Source organism: Lagenorhynchus albirostris, chromosome 5, assembly GCF_949774975.1.
Source record: "Lagenorhynchus albirostris chromosome 5, mLagAlb1.1, whole genome shotgun sequence".
Lineage (NCBI taxonomy): Eukaryota > Metazoa > Chordata > Mammalia > Artiodactyla > Delphinidae > Lagenorhynchus > Lagenorhynchus albirostris.
In genome coordinates, this window is record NC_083099.1 from 18,774,903 (window position 1) to 18,797,262 (window position 22,360).

A 22,360-nucleotide genomic window follows, 5' to 3' on the forward strand; every position below is an offset into this window, starting at 1 on the left:
TCACTTATTGTGCTTTGTTTCCTCTGCCTTTGTTATCTGTGGCTCAGAGCTAATCATTTTTCTTGGACATTTTATTGTGAGAGTTCTTAAGACTCAGGGACAAGATGTCCTTGCTAGCACTGGTTGGTTTGTGGTTTTAGACTCCCAAGGATATTTTCCCCCTTTACCTTGTTTCCTCAGTGCCAAAGCTACTCTCTTTGATGTCGCCTGTAGGTACGGGTTTATTCTGGGTTATTTAATTAATTATAATAATTAATACTTACTGAGTGTTGTCTGAGGCTATGCAATAGTTTCCTCATCTGTAAAGTGGAGATAATATTAATAGCACAAAACTCATTGGGTTTTGGTGAAGATTATAAAAATTAATATATGTAATGTGCTCAGAATAGTAACTCATATTTAGGAAGTGCTATGTGTTTAATATTATTTATATTTATTATTACTAGGCAGGCCCTGGGTTTTGTGTTATGTCTCCTACCCCATGAAGCCACCAACATGTGCCTTGATTATACCTGCGTGAGCAAAAGCCCTCAGGGCAAAAGTGAGTTAGGCTTACTTTCCTCTGCAGGTCTTAGCCTGGTGATTCATTGTTAGAATTTGATGATCTTAAGAAAAAAAATTATCTCTCTGTCTATGACCTTCTGTCTTAGTTTTTGCAACAAGAGTGTTGGGCCTGCCATATAAGCAGAAACAGAAATGTTTTTATGTTTTATCTTTTTATCCCTTTCCTCCTACTTTCTTTGACTCATCGTATTATTTTTTCTAACTCTTGAAAGTAACACCTTTCAAGCTTTTCATCTTTTCTAAAATAAATGTTAAATCTATAAATGCTTCACTAGGTACCATTGTAGTAGTATATTGGAAACAATGTTTTCATTACTGTTCACTCATAATTTTTCTAATTTGTTATGATTTATTCTTGACCCTTCTATTATCTAGAATTACATTAAAAAATTCCAAAATGTATTTTTTATTTGCTATATTTTTATTACATATTTATATCTTAATTAAATTTGTCTAGAGAATGTGGTCTGTATTCTTTGATACTAACTGATGCCTGATACATTTTCTTTTCCATTTCTTTGTTTATAACTTTTTAATGCCTTTATAGCTTTATATTTAAAAACTTTTATATATATTTTATAAGTTACATACAGCTTAGTAAATTTAATCTTACCAATAATCTCTTTTAATTAGTTTGTCTATAATATTCATTGTGATTATTTATATATGGATTTATATATGGATTATTTATATATGGATTTATTCCAATAAAAGGCAGAAAATGAAGAGAAAAAAGCATAGAAAAAGCAAGTTAAATAGAAAACTCCTTCCTCCTTTATCAAAGATAAGGTGACCATATGTGCATGGGTTTATCTCTGGGCTTTCTATCCTGTTCCATTGATCTATATTTCTGTTTTTGTGCCAGTACCATACTGTCTTGATTACTATAGCTTTGTAGTATAGTCTGAAGTCTGGGAGCCTGATTCCTCCAGCTCTGTTTTTCATTCTCAAGATTGCTTTGTCTATTCGGGGTCTTTTGTTTTTCCATGCAAATTGTGAAATTTTTTTTCTAGTTCTGTGAAAAATACCAGTGGTAGTTTGATAGGGATTGCATTGAATCTGTAGATTGCTTTGGGTAGTAGAGTTATTTTCACAATGATTCTTCCAATCCAAGAACATGGTATATCTCTCCATCTGTTTGTATCATCTTTAACTTCTTTCATCACTGTCTTATAATTTTCTGCATACAGGTCTTTTGTCTCCTTAGGTAGGTTTATTCCTAGATATTTCATTCTTTTTGTTGCAGTGGTAAATGGGAGTGTTTTCTTGATTTCCCTTTCAGATTTTTCATCATTATTGTATAGGAATGCCAGAGATTTCTGTGCATTAACTTTGTATCCTGCTACTTTACCAAATTCATTGATTAGCTCTAGTAGTTTTCTGGTAGCATCTTTAGGATTCTCTATGTATAGTATCATGTCATCTGCAAACAGTGACAGCTTTACTTCTTCTTTTCCGATTTGGATTCCTTTTATTTCCTTTTCTTCTCTGATTGCTGTGGTTAAAACTTCCAAAACTATGTTGAATAAGAGCGGTGAGAGTGGGCAACCTTGTCTTGTTCCTGATCTTAGTGGAAATGCTTTCAGTTTTTCACCATTCAAGATGATGTTGGCTGTGGGTTTGTCATATATGGCCTGTAGTATGTTGAGGAAAGTTCCCTCTATGCCTGTTTTCTGCAGGGTTTTTATCATAACTGGGTGTTGAATTTTGTCCTAAGCTTTCTCTGCATCTACTGAGATGATCATATGGTTTTTCTCCTTCAATTTGTTAATATGGTTTATCACATTGATTGTTTTGCATATATTGAAGAATCCTTGCATTCCTAGAATAAACCCCACTTGATCATGGTGTATGATCCTTTTAACGTGCTGTTGGATTCTGTTTGCTAGTATTTTGTTGTGGATTTTTGCATCTATGTTCATCAGTGATATTGGCCTGTAGTTTTCTTTCTTTGTGACATCCTTGTCTGGTTTTGGTATCAAGGTGATGGTGGCCTCGTAGAATGAGTTTGGGAGTGTTCCTCCCTCTGCTATATTTTGGAAGAGTTTGAAAAGGATAGGTGTTAGCTCTTCTCTAAATGTTTGATAGAATTCGCCTGTGAAGCCATCTGGTCCTGGGCTTTTGTTTGTTGGAAGATTTTTAATCACAGTTTCAATTTCAGTGCTTGTGATTGGTCTGTTCATATTTTCTATTTCTTCCTGATTCAGTCTTGGCAGGTTGTGCCTTTCTAAGAATTTGTCCATTTCTTCCAGGTTGTCCATTTTATTGGCATATAGTTGCTTGTAGTAATCTCTCATGATCTTTTGTATTTCTGCAGTGTCAGTTGTTACTTCTCCTTTTTCATTTCTAATTTTGATGATTTGAGTCTTCTCCCTTTTTTTCTTGATGATTCTGGGTAATGGTTTATCAATTTTGTTTATCTTCTAAAAGAACCAGCTTTTAGTTTTATTGATCATTGCTATCGTTTCTTTCATTTCTTTTTCAATTATTTCTGATCTGATTTTTATGATTTCTTTCCTTCTGCTAACTTTGGGTTTTTTTAGTTCTTCTTTCTCTAATTGCTTTAGTTGCAAGTTTAGGTTGTTTATTCGAGATGTTTCCTGTTTCTTAAGGTAGGATTGTATTGCTGTAAACTTCCCTCTTAGAACTGCTTTTGCTGCATCGCATAGATTTTGGGTCGTCGTGTCTCCATTGTCATTTGTTTCTAGGTATTTTTTATTTCCTCTTTGATTTCTTCAGTGATCACTTCGTTAGTAAGTACTGTATTGTTTAGCCTCCATGTGTTTGTATTTTTTACAGATCTTTTCCTGTAATTGATATCTAGTCTCATAGCGTTGTGGTTGGAAAAGATACTTGATACAATTTCAATTTTCTTAAATTTACCACAGCTTGACTTGTGACCCAAGGTATGATCTATCCTGGAGAATGTTCCATGAGCACTTGAGAAGAATGTGTATTCTGTTGTTTTTGGATGGAATGTCCTACAAATATCAATTAAGTCCATCTTGTTTAATGTATCATTTAAAGCTTGTGTTTCCTTATTTCTTTTCATTTTGGATGATATGTCCATTGGTGAAAATGGGGTGTTAAAGTCCCCTACAATGAATGTTACTGTCGATTTCCCCTTTTATGGCTGTTAGTATTTGCCTTATGTATTGAGGTGCTCCTATGTTGGGTGCATAAATATTTACAATTGTTATATCTTCTTCTTGGATCAATCCCTTGATCATTATGTAGTGACCTTCTTTGTCTCTTCTAATAGTCTTTATTTTGAAGTCTATTTTGTCTGATATGAGAATTGCTACTCCAGCTTTCTTGTGATTTACATTTGCATGAAATATGTTTTTCCATCCCCTTAATTTCAGTCTGTATGTGTCTCTAGGTCTGAAGTGGGTCTCTTGTAGACAGCAAATATATGGGTCTTGTTTTCGTATCCATTCAGCCAATCTGTGTCTTTTGGTGGGAGCATTTAGTTCATTTACATTTAAGGTAATTATCGATATGTATGTTCCCATTCCCATTTTCTTAATTGTTTTGGGTTCGTTATTGTAGGTCTTTTCCTTCTCTCATGCTTCTTGCCTAGAGCAGTTCCTTTAGCATTTGTTGTAAAGCTGGTTTGGTGGTGCTGAACTCTCTCAGCTTTTGCTTGTCTGTAAAGGTTTTAATTTCTCCATCAAATCTGAATGAGATCCTTGCTGGGTAGCGTAATCTTGTTTGCAGGTTTTTCTCCTTCATCACTTTAAATATGTCCTGCCTCTCCCTTCTGGCTTGCAGAGTTTCTGCTGAAAGATCAGCTGTTAACCTTATGAGGATTCCCTTGTGTGTTATTTGTTGGTTTTCCCTTGCTGCTTTTAATATGCTTTCTTTGTATTTAATTTTTGACAGTTTGATTAATATGTGTCTTGGCATATTTCTCCTTGGATTTTTCCTGTATGGGACTCTTTGTGCTTTCTGGACTTGATTAACTATTTCCTTTCCCATATTAGGGAAGTTTTCAACTATAATCTCTTCAAATATCTTCTCAGTCCCTTTCTTTTTCTCTTCTTCTTCTAGAACCGCTATGATTTGAATGTTGGTTCATTTAATGTTGTCCCAGAGATCTATGACTCTGTCCTCAGTTCTTTTCATTCTTTTTTCTTTATTCTGCTCTGCAGTAGTTATTTCCACTATTTTATCTTCCAGGTCACTTATCCGTTCTTCTGCCTCGGTTATTCTGCTATTGATCCGATCTAGAGTATTTTTAATTTCATTTATTGTGTTCTTCATCATTTGTTTCATCTTTAGTTTTTCTAGTTCCTTGTTAAATGTTTCTTGCATTTTGTCCATTCTATTTCTAAGATTTTGGATCATCTTTACTATCATTATTCTGAATTCTTTTTCAGGTAGACTGCCTATTTCCTCTTCATTTGTTAGGTCTGGTGGGTTTTTATTTTGCTCCATCTGCGGTGTGTTTTCCTGTCTTCTCATTTTGCTTATCTTACTGTGTTTGGGGTCTCCTTTTTGCAGGCAGCCGGCTCGTAGTTCCCATTGTTTTTGGTGTCTGTCCCCAGTGGCTAAGGTTGGTTCAGTGGGTTGTGTAGGCTTCCTGGTGGAGGGGACTAGTGCCCGTGTTCTGGTAGATGATGCTGGATCTTGTCTTTCTGGTGGGCAGGTCTACGTCTGGTAGTGTGTTTTGGGGTTTCTGTGGACTTATTATGATTTTAGGCTGCCTCTATGCTAATGGGTGGGGTTGTGTTCCTGTCTTGCTAGTTGTTTGGCATAGGGTGTCCAGCACTGTAGCTTGCTGGTCATTGAGTGAAGCTGGGTGCTGGTGTTGAGATGGAGATCTCTGGGAGATTTTCGCCGTTTGATATTATGTGGAGCTGGGAGGTCTCTTGTGGACCAGTGTCCTGAAGTTGACTCTCCCACCTCAGAGGCACAGCACTGACTCCTGGCTGCAGCACCAAGAGCCTTTCATCCACACAGCTCAGAATAAAATGGAGGAAAAGTAGAAAGAAGGAATTAGTAGAAGTAGAAAGAAAGAAAGAAAGAAAGAAAGGAGGGAGGGAGGGAGGGAGGAAGGAAGGAAAAATAGAAAGAAGATAAAGTAAAATAAATTAAAGTAAGATAAAATATAATAAAGTTATTAAAATAAAAAATAATTATTAAGAAAAAAGAACAGACGGATAGAACCCTAGGACAAATGGTGGAAGCAAAGCTATACAGCATAAATCTTACTCTCAAAGTTCACCTCCTCAATTTGGGGTGATTCGTTGTCTATTCATGTATTCCACAGACATCAAGTTGATTGTGGAGCTTTAATCCGCTGCTTCTGAGGCTGCTGGGAGAGATTTCCCTTTCTCTTCTTTGTTCTCACAGCTCCCAGGGGCTCAGCTTTGGATTTGGCCCAGCCTCTGTGTGTAGGTCGCCGGAGGGTGTCTGTTCTTCGCTCAGACAGGACAGGGTTAAAGGAGCCGCTGATTCAGGGGCTCTGGCTCTCTCAGGCCGGGGGGAAGGGAGGGGCACGGAGTGCAGGGCGGGCCTTCGGCGGCAGTGGCCGGCATGACGTTGCACCAGACTGAGGCACGCCGTTCCGTTCTCCCGGGGAAGTTGTCCCTGGATCCCGGGACCCTGGCAGTGGCGGGCTGCACAGGGTCTCCGGAAGGGGGGTGTGGATAGTGACCTGTGCTCGCACACAGGCTTCTTGGTGGCGGCAGCAGCAGGCTTAGCGTCTCGTGCCCGTCTCTGGGGTCCACGCTTTTAGCCGCGGCCTGCGCCCGTCTCTGGAGCTCCTTTAAGCAGCGCTCTTAATCCCCTCTCCTCGCGCACCAGGAAACAAAGAGGGAAGAAAAAGTCTCTTGCCTCTTCGGCAGGTCCAGACTTTTCTCCGGACTCCCTCCCGGCTAGCCGTGGTGCACTAACCCCCCTGTAGGCTGTGTTCACGCCGCCAACCCCAGTCCTCTCCCAGCGCTCCGACCGAAGCCCGAGCCTCAGCTCTGAGCCCCGCCCACCCCAGCGGGTGAGCAGACAAGCCTCTCGGGCTGGTGAGTGGCGGTCGGCCCTAGTCCTCTGTGCGGGAATCTCTCCGCTTTGCCCTCCGCACTCCTGTTGCTGTGCTCTCCTCCACAGCCCCGAAGCTTTCCCCCTCCGCCCCCCCCCCGCAGTCTCCATCCGCGAAGGGGCTTCCTAGTGTGTGGAAACCTTTCCTCCTTCACAGCTCCCTCCCAGAGGTGCAGGTCCCGTCCCTATTCTTTTGTCTCTGTTTATTCTTTTTCCTTTTGCCCTACCCAGGTACGTGGGGGGGTTTCTTGCCTTTTGGGAGGTCTGAGGTCTTCTGCCAGCGTTCAGTAGGTGTTCTGTAGGAGTTGTTCCACGTGTAGATGTATTTCTGGTGTATCTGTGGGGAGGAAGGTGATCTCCGTGTCTTACTCTTCCGCCATCTTCCCAGAAGCCCCCGACTTTTATTCTTAAACACATTTTGTTGGTAATGCACAGAGTTGGCAAGTTTTTTTATAATAATAAATATCTGAAAGAAAATGAAATGAAATATTTAGTCTTAGGTGTGTGTGTTGTAACCATGCTCATTCTGAATATAATGCCTAGTGTGGGTGGAGGTAGTTTCAGTGCGTTCAATAAGGTGGGTTAATGTGGTCCTTATTTACAATTTGAATAGAGGTTTGGGAAGCAGACAGTGCTTGGGTCAGTGTGTGTCTTTGTATTTTTAAAAGAGCAATTGATTATCAAAGTCATTTTATTTATTAATTTTTTTGTTCCCCTCTCTCTCCTTTTGAAAAGGAAAAGATCGATGCACAGGTTTTCCAAATCCACTGTAAGTGGATTTGTTAGAATTATTGGAAGGTTTGAGGTTCTTTTGTTTTTCCTTTTTATGAGGAGAGGAAAGTTTTTTTGTTTTGTTTTGGTTTTTTTGCGGTACGCGGGCCTCTCACTGTTGTGGCCTCTCCCATTGCAGAGCACAGGCTCCGGACGCACAGGCCCAGCGGCCATGGCTCACGGGCTCAGCAGCTCTGCGGCATATGGGATCTTCCCGGACTGGGGCACGAACCCGTGTCTCCTGCATTGGCAGGCGGTCGGACTCTCAACCACTGCGCCACCAGGGATGCCCGAGAGGAAAGTTTTTTGATTAAAAATAGAAAAACACAAGTAGATATTCTAAATAAGGTCCTGTCAGTTCCTGGATAGATAAGAGAGATGAAGAGAAAAGTTTGTAATATAGTTAACTGTTTAGATGCAGGAAGGAATTAATATTTAAAATGAAATGTATAATGAAAGAATAAGATTTTATTAAAATAAAATAGAGAGGGGAAATTGCTCAGCATTTAACATTTTTTTCTTTCTCCATTTGAAAGTGAATTGCTCACATTATAAGCAATTACGGGTTGTTCAAAATTGGAACAAAATTGGGTTGTTCCTGGATAAAACGATTCAAGTTAGGCGATTCAATAATAGGCGTGTTAAAATGTGCTTATTCATTATATTTGCATTCTGGAATGTTTCCTAACTTTTTCCCTGAGAAAATCCTCATTCTATTATAATACTATTTATGAAGGACCTGAGGTGTAGACTTATGAGAACTTCTGTGTTTTTCCATTTTCCCCTGAGACTAATGGGATGAAAAGAACATAAAACATAGATTCCCTGGCCTTTGAATATGGACCAGTGAAGCGATTCCTTGGTACTTAATAATAAAACAATGCACACATCACCATGAGTGATTTTTCCATCTAAGACCTTGCAAAAATGTGTCCATTTATGTTCTTGGCTACCTGTTATCTCAATGGGAATGAAAAGATATGCACTGTGACCTCATATGTAAAGTCACTATGATTTTATTGTTATAGAATATTTAAAAATGGTTTGTTATATGGTTTAGGAGATTGATCTTTAAACATATTTTTAAATTGAAACCCCATTTCGGAAATTGTAGTTTATTAGAAAAGTTCATTATTATCTTACTGTGTACATTTACTGTCTAGTGGCTGCATCTTCATTTTTCAGGTATAGTCCCAAATGCAGAAGGCTTGGGACTTGCAGAAGGTTCACTAATTCCATAGTTTCTAGTGATGGCAAAAGTTAGTCTTCATGGTTCATAGTCAACAGCAAGACCTGCTGAGAACCATTTTCTCCTTCTTGGTAACTGGTAACTGGCTCCAAAGGTCAAGGTATGAGTTACCTGTGTGTTTATTTTCATATTAGAATGGACTTTCAAGTTGGGTGAGGAGTCAGGAAATGTTTCTTTCTAACTAGTACTGTGCTAGATACCCAGATACTCAGGGAATTGACTAAGGCACAGTTCCCACCCATGAAGAACTCAATGTCTGGATGTTGAACCAGAGAAAAAGTACTGCTAAATCAATGTGCTACAGTGCGAGCACAGAGGAAGCAATCCCTGCTTGGGACTGGAGGAAGGCATCCCAAAGGAGGTGATATTTAAACTATCTTGAGGTCTGAATTTTTGAGGTGGTTGAGGGAGTCAAGAACATTCCATGCAAAAACAAGAGTCTTGGGTATTTGGAAATAATGGGAAGTAGCTTGTATTGGGATCATAGAGCAGAAGGGACCAGAAATTATTTTTAATTTTCTGTCATGGCCAGAAATAAGGCACGACCAGAGTTTGGATTTTTTTTAAGGGTTTAGCTCTTTATAAATTTATTTATTTACTTTATTTATTTTATTTTTGACTGTGTTGGGTCTTCGTTGCTCTGCGCGGGCTTTCTCTAATTGCGGCGAGAGCGGGCTGCTTGCTCTTCATTGCGGTGCGCGAGCTTCTCATTGCGGTGGCTTCTCTTATTGTGGAGCACCGGCTCTAGGCACATGGGCTCCTTAGTTGTGGCATGCAGGCTCTAGAGCGTAGGCTCAGTAGTTGTAGCGCTCAGGCTTAGTTGCTCTGTGGCATGTGAGATCTTCCTGGACCAGGGCTTGAACCTGTGTCCCCTGCATTAGCAGATGCATTCTTAACCACTGTGCCACCAGGAAAGCCCTGGATTTTTTTTTTTTCATGGATAATAGGTAGGGTAATACTGCCACATTTTGCCATTAAAAAAATTAGTTCTAGTAGACTGTAAAGCGTTGATTGATAGTGTGAGAGAGTAGTTGTGCACATTGCTATAATCCTAGATAAGGGTGATAAGGATGTAATCTAAGGTAGCTGCTATGAGAATGCTCAGGCCATGGAACCCAGGAGATGCTGGTGAACCATGGGTATGTGGGCAGTAGCAGTAGAGAAGGAAACTCAAGTACGGCATTTGGTTTGGGTAAATGAGTGAGTGGTGATTTCTTGATTAAAATAGAGAATATGTGAGGAGGAGCAGATTTTTTTTGTAATTTTTTTTTTTTTTTTTTGGTCCGTGCCTCGCGGCATGTGGGATCTTAGTTCCCCGAACAAGGATGGAACCCGTGCCCCCTGCAGTGGAAGTGCAGAGTCAACCACTAGACTGCTGGAAAGTCCTAAGGAGCAGATTTTGATCAGGCAATGAGTTTTTCTTTGGACATAATGAAGACAACTTAGACAACTTCTTATCATCTTCCCGAGTGAAAGGGAATGTGCTCTGAAGTCAGGGCCTCTTCCAAGAGGTCCTTTTCGAGTAAATTTCTTCACTTGATTACTGTGAGGAAAGAAATAAAAGTGACAGTGATGTTTGAAAAGACATATAAAGACATTAAAAGAGAAGACATGTTGCTCAGTTTCATTAAGTCCTACTCCAAGGATTCAATGACTTGGAAGTTAAGGACAGTGCAGATAATACTATCTCAGGATGAGCAAAGTTTTTATTAAAAATCTACAAGTATAAGTAAGAATATGGTAGATGCTTATTTGTTGAAGAGAGTACATTTTCAAGGTCTCTTCTCGGGGATTCTCTATCACTTTATAAATCCCTAAATTTGAATCCAAGTCTGTAAAGTGCCAATGTTTGGCCTTTTCATTAAGCCACAAAATGATATTCTTCATTGCAGTTAAATTTAGTTTTTTCAAAGATACAAAATGTCACAAAATTTGAAAGCTGTTTGCAAAACAAATATATGTCATCTTAGGGAAAATTAGAAAATGGAGATATTCTTACTTGCCTTCAGATCAGATGTATTAAATGATAGGATCTCCTTTGTGCAGGTATTTGGCCAAGTGTCTCAGCCTAAAATATATCCGAAATGTGTATTACCATGACCTACAGGTACCTATGCTAGACCACAGCAAGAAAGGATGTAAGATAATATACATGTCAATTATGAAAATAATTTTCTTCCTCTATATCCCCATTATTAACCCCAAACATTGTGAAAGATTGTTCTCTTGAGACATAAGGGGAGTAGTAAAACTAAATGTTTTCCTTTTTGTTTTCTATGGAAATTTAACCTTCTGTTTTCTATGTGTACACAGAGGAATAAATGTCACAATGCCAGAATTATTCCAAGGATTTGTATTATACTTTATACTTCAAATAAAGACATCTCCCTGTAGACCAGTTTGTATGAGTTTTTCCAGTGAGCATAAGAAAAAGAAAACTAAAACTAAGGTCAAAATTACCTTTTTGTGAAAAATATATGTAATAAAAATGCTCTTCATAAATCCTATAGAAATATCAATAGGACTTTTTCATAAGTGAATAAGATGATCTTGAATTTCAAAAAGCATAATAAAGTTATCAATAACCAAAAAGTTTGTAAAAAAGATGAAGAATAAGGGCAGACTTTCCTCATAGATCCAGATATTATGTAGTAAAATTAAAATCTGAACTATAACTTCATTAGTACCAAAGTTAGCTTAGTTTTAGCTTAGACATTTCTACCACAAACATTATCATGCTTAATCATCATAAAATCCATTGAGATAGGAATTGTTATGTACAATTTAAAGATAAGAAAATAGAATCTCAGAGAGATTAAATCTGTTGTGGTTTCCTGTTGTTATAAACCAGTAATAAATCACCACAAACTTAGTGACATATTTCTGTAGGTTGGAAGTCTCACTGGGCTAAAATCAAGGTGTCATATATTCAGCAGAGCTGCATTCCTTCTGGAAGCTCTAGGAGATAATCTGTTTCCTTGCCTGATAATCTGTTTCCTTGCCTTTCTTACCTTCCAGAGTCCACCTGCATTTGCTTGCTTATAACCCCTTCCTCTATCTTCAAAGCAGCCATGTAGCACCTTCAAACCTCTTTCTTTGACTTCGACACTCCTGGCTCCCTTTAATAAGACCCTTGTGATTATACTAGACTCACCCAGAAAACCCAGGGAAATCTTCGCATCTCAAGATCCTTAATCACACCAGCAAAGTTCTTTTTGCCATGTAAGGTACTATATTCACAGGTTTTGAAGATTAGAACGTGGACATCTTTGGGGAGGGACATTTTTCTGCCTACCTCAGCATCACTTCCTTAAAGTCAAACAATACAGAGGTGGCAGATTTTCTTTTCTCAAAATATAGTACTGTGTTTTTGGGTGATGAAAATATTCTAAAATTAGATTATTATATCCACATTAGATTATGCATAACTTTGTGAATATACTAAAAAACATTTTGAATAGGTAAATGTTATGGTATACATATTATATCTCAAAAAAAGTTGTTTACAAACCTAGTAGTGTGATAGTGGAATAACAATAAATAATTTTTAAGCATCTCATGTGTGAAAAACATAGTGTTAATTATCAAATTATTGCTTTGTCGGCCCAGAGCAGAACACTCTCTTGGAAAATCTTCCTTTACAACCATGTCAGGTCAACTCCTTTCCCCTACCCACAGGTTGGGTCATTGCAGCTGAACCATCTAATGGTCTGGTCCATAGTGTTCCATCTGCAGATGAGAATGAGCTCCAAGATGGACCAATCAATCTTCTATCCAAGGATTTTTCGGATTGAGCAAGAAGTAATGCCACTAAACTAAACTTGGATCCATTTGCCTATGTGCTATAAAGTCAATCTATTGGCACTGAGTTGTCGTGAAGGAAAGTGCAGCTTTTATTGCAGGGAGCCGAGCAAGCAGTCTAAGGCAGCTAGTGCTTAAAAGACCTGAACTCCCTGATGGCTTTCAGGCAAAGGTCTTTAAAGCCAGGGTGAAGGAGGCAGGTTGTGGCCTGAGCCATTAGCTGGTGGACATTCTTCTGATTGGTTGGTTGTGAGGTAATCGGGAGTCACCATCATCAGCCTTCTGGTTTCAACTGGTCTGGGGTTTACATGCTTGTGGTCAGCATTGCCGTTAACTTCTTCCACCTGGTGGCGGTTTCAGTATCTGCAAAATAGCTCAAAGATATGGCTCAGAATATTATCTATAGCCCTGGAGGAACTAAAGTTTCTTGACTTTGTTTAATGGCTAAACTATTATTATTTTGTCGTGCTTGACTGTTATCCTTTGTTTCTGCGTTTTCTCACCTCTCTGATTAAATTTGTTCTTTGGAACTTGGGGAAGGTCTAGGAGAGAGTTTTTCTACAAACATGAGGCAGGTGGAGGACGTGAGTGAGGGGATCTTTCCCGAGAAGGCCCCATAAGGTCCTGCTCAGTTACAATCCCCGATTTTCTTTGATACTCCTCAATCTTTAGGGGGAACAGGTACAGGACAAGAAAGGGAATAACGTTTTGGAGAGAGGTTAATCATAAACTCAGCAGAGTAGCTCTATTTTAGGGGGACTCCGTTTCACTAAGATCTCTTTTGTCCCTTATGAATTACTTAAAAAAAAAAAATCTGCTACTATCAGTGACTATTTTTCCTTCCCATGGTTCTCTTCACCTCCCAGCTATTTGCAGCAGGGAAGAATTAGAGCCACTTAAAAAGGAGACAACAGTTAAAACAGAGGAAACTTTCCGTCTTCCAAATTCCAACTTCCAACATCCGTTGGGCCAGGGGCCCCTTATCGTTCCTGTTGTTCTAATATTATTTAAACTGATTAGAATTGGGTTTGATACTTGGAACAAAAGTTCTGTCTTCACTACCTTAGAGATTACTTGGGATATATATATATATATATATATATATATATATATATATATATACCTTTGTATATATACACACAAAAGTTTGGAAAGTTAAATAGAAAACTAAACCTGCAAACAAAACATGAAATCAAGTCTGTGATGAAAGTAAATATGAAAAGAAGAGAATCTGTGATTAATTTCCAAATGCACAATATGTATAACCAGTTTTAAAATTCAGATAAATAAACAACACTGTGGTTTGGGTGATCTGAAAACAGTCCCTAGAAGGAAAGGATCAAGACTAGAATTAGACCTTGAAAAGTAGATAGGTTGAGTTTTTCTCTTGGGCTTATCCATGACACCTTGTTTAAATGAATTTCCTTTGGAGAGAGATCTAAGAAAGATCCTTCAGAGGCAGATAAGACATGTCCTGAACAGGAAAGGGGAAGATAGGCAACTCATCTATGATTATAAAAAGATTTTGTTCAGATGCTAATATCTATGGACATATATTTTTATAAGAATAATGTCCTGTTTACCATTTTTTCCCTAAGTCATGTAATGAAAATGATAAATTCTGGCTTTTAACAAACTCAGTGAGACTTTTAAGCTGATGGAGGATTAATGGAATATTATCAGAATCAAGTAAGGCTGGATTCTTATCAGTGTTGCAGACTATCTTAGTCTTTTTTTGAAAAAATAATCACTCTAAGTTCCACTAACCCTTAAGAATATATGCAACTTTCAATCCACTTGTGTGGCTTTGATGTCTCATTTTATTCTAAACCCTGGTCTTGACTCATGAAACTCTATCGCATAACATGGAAAGAATTGACAAAATGACCTTAAAAGCTACCTAGTTTTCCATAATTAATTTATTCTGAACCCCCCTTTTTTAACACATATCCCTGAGATAGTAATTTTTATAAATTGTGAAATCCCATGGGTAAGACCATAATCTTGCTCACTTCAACAGGGAATTGAAGTAGTCCTTAAGAGCCTTTCATCAAGTTTTTTTTGCAAAATGAAAGAGGAAAAAAAAAATTAAGTTTCTAACACTGGGAGTTATCTTCATCTGGCTTTCCCAAAGGAAATGCCACCGATATCCTGAAAAATATATTTCTTTTGGTTTCTTCTGACTGTTTAACATGTAACTGAGAAATACAGTAGAATTGTAGAATGTTAGAGCAGAAAGAAATATCTCTGACGTTGTTTAATCCAATATACCTCTTTAACAATGCCAACACTGAGATCAAGAGAATCTGTGAGTTTGCCAGGGCAGGGACTGAGCCGCACCTAGAAAAAGACTTTCTTAACTCCCAGGGGAAGGATTTTTAGATGAACTCATGTTCCTTTCCTTGAAAACTATCATTAAAATATGGAATTAAAAAAATTTAAACGGATTTTAATATAATGTTTCCATATGTGAAATCTTAACTGCATCATTGATAGGCAAGTTTTTCATCAGAGAAATTGAAGTCAGGAGTACATCAACACTGATGTTTTTAATTTCAAAAGAATACAACTCTTTAAAATGACATCAAATATTTACATGACTTTGTAATAAGATAGGGAATAACAATGATAATATTTGCTACCAGAGAATTTCACTGGTTATTTCATTGAAAAATACTTAAAGGAGCCATTGAATTTAAAGACAAATTAAGCATTTTATTTACAAAAAGATTAGTGCTGAAAATGTGTTGACCTTTTCACTGATGACAGAATGCAACTCAGCAGATATATAAAAACAAGCACACTTACCCTTTACATATCATTAAAGTAAAGGGAACTTTTTTTACAGTGAATGAGTAAGTAAACAATTTTGGGAAAAATTGATATTGTGGAGAATATTTGGAAAACAGATGTTTGGAAATATTTCCATTAATATGTGACATTATGGCTGAAGAAGGATACGTGTGTCACCTATAAGACTGTTTATAGTTGCAAACTTTAAAACTTTTCAAATAGAATTTTCTACACTATTTAACGTCTTTCAGATGAAGAGTTTGAATCCTTTTGTTAATTTTTTTTTTTTAACCCAGTGTCTACATCAAGGTGACATCAAGGTGAACTGAATTGCCTGTCTGAATTTCAACAAGTTTGGCGTAATTGGTGTCTGGGAATGAAACATGAATTTCATATTTTAATAACTAAGGATAATGATGCACTTAATCCATTTGTATCAGCATATTTTTGAAGTATCTTTTTCATCTATGATAGCTGTTAAAATTAAGCATTGAATCAATTGAACTTAGAACCCAAGCCCTCAAAATATTATATCACCAAATGTTATACGAAGATTAAAATAAGATGATTTCACCAAGCAAGAACAAAAATGTTTATATTATTAATAAACACAATAAAATGTCATGTTGGTTTTAAAAAAAAGACAAAAACTATCATTAAAATATTGCTTAATTCGAAGTGTTTCAGAGAAAATTTTTCATGTTTGTTTTATTTCAGCCAGTACATAATCCATAATCGGTCAGAAGTTGGAAGCATTTTGTATTTTTGTTTTTTACTTTGGTATCTTCTAAAATATTTATATGCAATAAGGATAGTGTTAAAATTTCATCACACATGATTTGCAAAAGTCTTGGATGAAAAACTTTAAAAACTACAATAAAATTCAGGGGATTTCTTAAAGACATGCAATCTAGAAGCCACAACACAAAACATAAACACTTTAGACAATATAAAGAATGTGTAGGTAAAGATCAAACTCAATAATTAAATGATAAATTTGGAAAATATACACTATATCAAAGTTGATGTTATCAACAGGAGTTATTGTATCTGTTCCAAGCAGACCCACATATAGGTTACATCTCTTTCAGGCTACCTTTCAGTAGAGAGGGAGCTAGAATCCCCAGGCTGGTCCAGCCCAGTCACTGGCAGCCTCTTAGTCCATTTATACCATGCTGACATACAATTATAATTTCCTGAGTGTCATGAACTGAAAAGCACTGGAAAGTCCTGTTCTATAATATACAAAGAGGTCTTGCATATCATGAAAATGTCAAACAGCTCAATAGAAAAATGCATATAAAGACAATTCACAAAATTGTATATCCAAATTGCCAATGTAAAAAATTTTGTATTTCTTTAGTAACCACGAAAATGCAAATTGAATTAAAAACTAGATATCTGTTTATACCCATAAGCCTGGCAAAAATTAAAACATACAGTGAAGTCCATTGCGGGTAAGGAGGCAAAGAGAATATTCTCATTCATTGCTGGTGATTAGGTAAAAAATGTCAGCACTTTTGGAAAAATGATCTGGCAATGTCTCTTAAGCTTTAAAATATACACTTATTTTGAAATAACAATTCCACGCTTGGAAATACATTCCATAACATAAAACCACCTGCATTGATTTGTACACTCATACATACACATACTTAATACTTATTGTACTATTACATATTATTTTTCAAAGTAAAAATTAGGAACCAGTATGAACAGATAAACAAGTGTTATTAATAGGAAATTCTTTTTTCAGTGTAAAATTAACCTGAAATATGATAAACCATTTTGTAAGAGTTATATCAATATATCTAAGAAAAGACTTTTAAAATTTAATTTATTCTTTTTTTTAAGAGGTGAAATTCTTTTTTATTGTGGCAAAGTAAAGACTCATTTAGAATGAGAAATGAGGGCTTTTATTTAATGCCAGCAATCTACAATAATATTGATTTTTTTGTATCTAACATTATTGATTTTCTTGTATTTATTGAAATAACTTTCAGATGTAATATTTAATTTTGAACCATAAATTTTTTAAAATTTTATTTATTTATTTGTGGCTGCTTTGGGTCTTCATTGCTATGCATGGGCTTTCTCTAGTTGTGGTGAGCGGGGGCTACTCTTCGTTTCGGTGTGTGGGCTTCTCCTTGTGGTGGCTTCTCTTGTTGCGGAGCATGGGCTCTAGGCATGCAGGCTTCAGTAGTTGTGGCACATGGGCTCAGTAGTTGTGGTTCGCGGGCTCTAGAGTGCAGGCTCAGTAGTTGGGGCACACAGGCTTAGTTGCTCCACAGCATGTGGGATCTTCCCAGACCAGGGCTTGAACCTGTGTCGCCTGTATTGGCAGGCGGATTAACCACTTAACCACTGCACCACCAGGGAAGCCCAAGCCATAACATTTTCATCTACACAGTTATATTGGGAGATAGATAGCGTAACTTGCCTTCTTTTTTATTTAAAGGGAATATGTTTTTATCTTTGTACAGGTTACCTGGTCAAAGCTGGTACCATGATGGACCTGTCTGGCAGGAGCTGGAGCCCTGAAGGGGATGCAGCTGCTGTGGGAGGTGTCAATCAGGACCGAGAGGTAGGGGAGAAATTTCCTAGGTTTTTCCTTTCATGTCTCCTTCCAACCTCCTTTAAAATCTTTAATATGGTAACCCCAACCAGAAATGCAGTAGAAATTCCTCCTGCAGTATAAAGCAATGGCTCTGAAAGCAAATTGGCTTAGGACTGGTATTACCTTCCCTTTGGGTCAGATGATAAATTTGCCAGCTTTTTTCATCTTTTCTCTCATCATCTCCAAGATTTTTTCAGGTGATCTCCAGAATTAGATTTTTTATTTTATTAGAGTCTTATTTCTTTATAGAATTTTTGGGAACTTTTGTTTTGTAACAGTTCCAAGAGGAATCTTAACCTCATATAGACTTTCATTCATTTTATTACACACCACCATTTTTTATACCACTTCTTTGCTGTTCTCAAACACTTTTTTTTACAGTTCTTATTTTTTTCTTTTCTCACAAATGATCCCTCAGGTAGGTGGCACATTCTCTTTTCTTTCTTAGCATATTTTTGTTTTTGTTTTTACTTAAAGAAGAGAATTCCAATGAGAAATAGACTCTTTCCTTTTAAGGGCTACTTTTTTCTGCTTGGAAGTGTGAAGATTTTATTTTCAAATTTGGTATTGAAATTTAAAACAAACAAACAAAATGAAAACTTTAGCTTATCACCTGAAGAAGTTTTTTGATCTGAGGCTTCGATTCTGTCTTTAGTTTAGGGATATTTTTCTTCTTTGATTATTGCTTCTCCTTGATCTTGATTCCTTTTATACCTATATTAAATATCCTATTCACTGGCATGTTCTTAACCATCGAAGAATTAATGCTGACTTTAGTCTGGACTTGTGTGCAGTATTTTTAACAGAAAGTCCATGAAATTTCTGTGATGTGTATGACTCCATTTATATAGACTTTTTCTAGATATTTTTGTGGTTGTCATTTTAGAGGGAACTTGGAAGAGAAAGGGGTTAAATATCTGCCTTCAAATCACCATTCCAAACAAGAAGTGTGTCAATAAAATTTAAACATTATTAGTCATACCATTCTCTCAAAATACTGTAAGAGGACATGGCTATTTGAGCAAATGTCGAAGTCTTCTCTCCCTAAGGGATTTCCAAGTGGTAGAAGATGGGGAAAAGACCTACCTTCAGAAATTGGGGGAACTGAGGAATCTAATTTCTAATTAATCTCCAGGGCTTTTTGGTGTCACTGGTGTTATAGTCTGTGTTATTGGTGTGAACTAATCCATCTCTTCATCTGGATCGTAGTGTCTCATTGGTGTGCTGTGATGTCAAGCTGAGAAAGAACTTGGCCCAGTGGAATAGCTTTGGAGATGGACAGATTCTTGGCTCTTTAAGCAAGAACTCTGATTCCCATTTATTTAACAAATATTTGTAGAGAGCATAATTTTTATTAGGAACTCTTCCAGGCACTGAGCTATCGAGATGAACAAAACAATCCTATTACCCTATGGTGATTACATTTTAGTCAGGGACAAAGACAGATGATTAAAAATTATAATGTCAAAGATAATGTCAGGTATTGATGAATTCTCTGAAGACAAATAAAGCAGGATTGGGGATAGGGAAAATAAGAGTTTGAAGAGGAGGTGAGGGATCTATTTTAGATAGGATAGTCTGGGTGGCCTGGGAGAAGGGCATTGCTAAAGGAGGAGCTTATTTAGAGCATTTGAGAAACAGCAACAAGGCAGGAGTGGCCACACTTTGATGATTTAGGAAGAGAGTGGCAGGGCTGAGAATGGAGTAGGATCTCTTAGGCCTTGTTGCCATGGCAAGGAGTTGAGATTTTTCCTTAAGTGTAATAAAGGGAAAACGTTGGAGAAATTTACCCGGGGGAGGAGATGAATTGACTTGTACTTTGGAAAGATTAGTCTGGCTGTTGAGTGAGGAGACAAAGGTAGAAGCAGGGGAAGGAGAAGGTGGGGTGGGAGTGAGGGAGAGGCTAACAATGGTGCCTGTGACTTTACCTTGAGAGTAGTGATGGAGTGAATAAACCCTCATCAGATAACAGAGTACTTGGTAGGGACAAGTTTTTAATAAATAATTCTATTATCATCAAGTCTGTATTAAACAACCGTATGTTCAGTCATGACCAAAAAGGATAAAAAGTAGAAACAATTTTCTCCTAGACCTTATAAGACAAAATTAGAAGGTATTAAAACAAGCGCTGTAAGAGTCTTCATAAAGAGACCATAGAAGAACGTCTATAAATTGGCAAGCAAAAGAAAAACCCAATGGAAAAATGGAGAAAAGGAACTAAGAGGAAGAATGTATGGGTAATAAACATAAGAAAATATAATCAAATCTATTGTTAAATCAGGGAAATTAAAGTTAAAATTACAAAGAAATAATATCACACCCTCCCGTTTGGCAGAAATTTAAAAGTTTAGCACTAACAGGTACTGGCAAAGATATGAAGAAATCAAAACATTTATGCATACTGCTGGTGGAAGTCTATATTGGTAGAAACATTGCAAAACAATATGGCATTATATAGTAAATTAGAAATTACTGTTTCCCCATGACTAGAAATTCTTTTCCTAGCTATATACTCTACAGCAGTTGTCCTTAAAGTTGGTCCCTGGATGTGCATCATCCACATCACCTGGGAACTTGTTAGAAATGCAAAATCTTGTGCTCTGAGATGGTTAATTGTATGTGTCAACTTGACTGGTCTAAGGGATACCCAGATAGCTGATAAGACATTTCTGAGGGTGTTTCAGAAGAGATTAGTATTTGAATCAGTAGACGAAATAAAGAAGTCAGCAGGCATCATCCAATCTGTTAAGAGCCCGAATAGACCAGAAAGGCAGAGGAAGAGCAAATTCTCTCTTTCTCTCTCTCTCTTCTTGAACTGGTATGTTCATCTTCTCCTGTTCTTGGACATGGGGGCTTCTGGTTCTTGGGCCTTCCAACTTCAGGACTTCCCAGGAATGCTCCTTCATCTCCTTCTTCCCCTTCTCGGGCCTTCTGCTTTGGAATCAATTATACCACCAGCTTTCCTGGTTCTCCAGCTTGCAGAGGGCAGATCATGGGACTTCTTGGCTGCCATAACTGTGTGAGCCAATTCCTATAATAATTCCATATATATATATATATATATATATATATATATATATATATTCCTTTCTTGATGGAGAACCATAATACAGGCCCCATCCCAGACCTACTGAATTAGAAACATTGAAATTGAGGCCCAACAATCACAAGCCCCCTAGGTGATCGATACAGCTAAAATGTGAGAACCATTACCCCAGAGAAAGATTTGTACACATGTACCAGGAAACAGGTACAAATGCATGGTTTATAGCATCTCTGTTTATAATAGCAAAATACTGAAAATAATTGTGGTTTCTATTAATAATAGAAGTCATAAATGAATACTGTATAACAGTGAAATGAATGAACTATAGCTAAACGCAACATGCATAAATCTCAGAAATATAATAATTAGTCAAGAATAAGGCAGAAAATTATAAGTGAAAATATAATAATTGCACATATTACTAAAACTAAAGAGTACCTTATTGAAGGAAATAAATATAAGTGGCCAAAGTGGTAAAATGCTATGGAAGAAGTAAGGGAGCAATAGACAGAAAATTTAGGGAAGTGGTTATCTATGAAGGAGCTGAAAAATGGGTAGGAGCAGAGAGGAGCTCTCAGGAGTCTTCAAAATGTTGGTAAAATTTCATTTCCTAAACTGGGTGAGATGTGGGTATTCATTGTATATGGTGCTTTGTACCCTACATGTACTTTATTAGTACTTGTTTTTAATTGCTCAATATTTGGTAACAATAATAAAAAGGACAATACTAGTAACAGAAATAAAGCATATGAACAAAAAGAGACTATGGAGAAAAACAGTGGACAACTTTCCCTGAGGTATTCATGCTGTTAGGAAGCATATAAAAAAGAAGTTCAAGAATGAAGCAATTTGTATTCACGGTTCTTCTTTTCTCATCTTTCCTTTTCCTCCATGCGTAAGTTCAGTCATGAAAAGTAATACTTATTTTAAGTGCAAAGCCAAACTGATTCTTAAAAAATGGCACAGATAGAAAATGCACAAATAACTAAGACAAATAAGCCCGGAAAAGCAGAAAGTAAGTCTTAAAAATGTTATTGATAAGTCCAAATACTCTAATTCAGTTAAAAATAGTAAGATCTAGCCAGTGACTGAAAATTATATTGGCATATTCCCTGAGTTTTCATGAAGCAAGGAAGAGCTGTAATCTCTGCAAGAAGGGCAAGTGACAGAGGATATTTTGTGAACAACATGCTTTGTACTTGGGTAACACTATAGAAACATTGCCTCCTTGTCATAGACTCTGAATCTCTGTTTATATAGGAAATAGGATTAAAATGCATGCTGGTCATCCACACAGCACACATATATGCATTTCAATTCAAGATGACTGATTATTGCAATAAAATATTATTCTGTACATAAGCAGAGGAAATTTCTTTTCTTCTATAATTACATTTAGGCACTTAAGGATGGCAAGTTTCAATTACAAAAGGAAGAGTTAACCATTTCTGTCTCATTTGGAAGTATGCTATCGTTTGAG